We start from the raw sequence: 1,036 nt of genomic DNA, 5'->3' as shown, positions 1-1,036 counted from the left end.
GTAGCAATTTAGGTTCAGGATCTAAAAATAGAGTTATTATCATTGGCGAAATACAGAGCCACCTATTTATGTATTCATTCGGTGTATGAACAATTAAAGCAAACAGTGGCAGCCCAGTGGTGCGAATCAGCATGGTGCTTGTGTCTGTACCATTCACTTCTCTATGATTTCTATCTGTTTGTTTATAACACTGTGAATCTTTCCTTCCCATTAATAGTGCATGCAAAGCTATCACATGTTTATATTATTGAGAATTAAACCATTGAAATCATGCATCAGAAATGGAATGCTTCTCGATATCCACATCTTAATGTTCAGATACCCTTTCAAGTTTAATTCCATGTAGGTTACACCAACCTTTTCTATCTATAGTCTTGCTTCGGCTTTCCCTGCTATTATCGTAATTCACTTGTTGACTCAATAGGCACTAAAATGAATATAATTTCAAACTGGTACCTATGGTATGGTGCAGAAATGATGTGAAAAAGAAATGCAAGTGAAAGGTAAATACAGCGCACACTAAATGTAAGCGTGAAATAGCGATGTATTCTGCAGGTTAATATTTGTACAGCTGCACTTTGTGTACAGTTGGGAAACAGGAATGCTCACAGAAAGCGAGGAAATTGTTATTCCACCGTGCTTCCTGAAAAGGAATGTGAGCAGATATGGGAAAGTTAATCCACAGAGAAGCCGCAGTCTGTTTGAAGATGTTATGCTGCGGATTTGTATGCTGGGATGGAGCGTTAAAATTAAGATGTAAGGAATAACAGGGAATATATAGCAGGTTAGCCAATAAACTGCTGGAAGATTAAACAAAGAAGTTTTTTTCCTTGTACTTATTAATTTTTATGACATTGGTAATGCCTAATTTAACATACTATAGTTTTGTCTGTTTGTAAAGCTGTCCTCAATTTTACACAAACACACAAACAGATTATGTATCTATATCGTTGTGGGAACTGTCCATTCATTTCTAGGGAAAAACCCCTAATCTCAGCAATGACAGCCTTAAAACCCCACCCAGCCCTAACCTTAA

The sequence above is a fragment of the Brienomyrus brachyistius genome, chromosome 15, assembly GCF_023856365.1.
Source record: "Brienomyrus brachyistius isolate T26 chromosome 15, BBRACH_0.4, whole genome shotgun sequence".
Taxonomy (NCBI): Eukaryota; Metazoa; Chordata; class Actinopteri; order Osteoglossiformes; family Mormyridae; genus Brienomyrus; species Brienomyrus brachyistius.
This window is presented reverse-complemented; position numbering follows the sequence as displayed.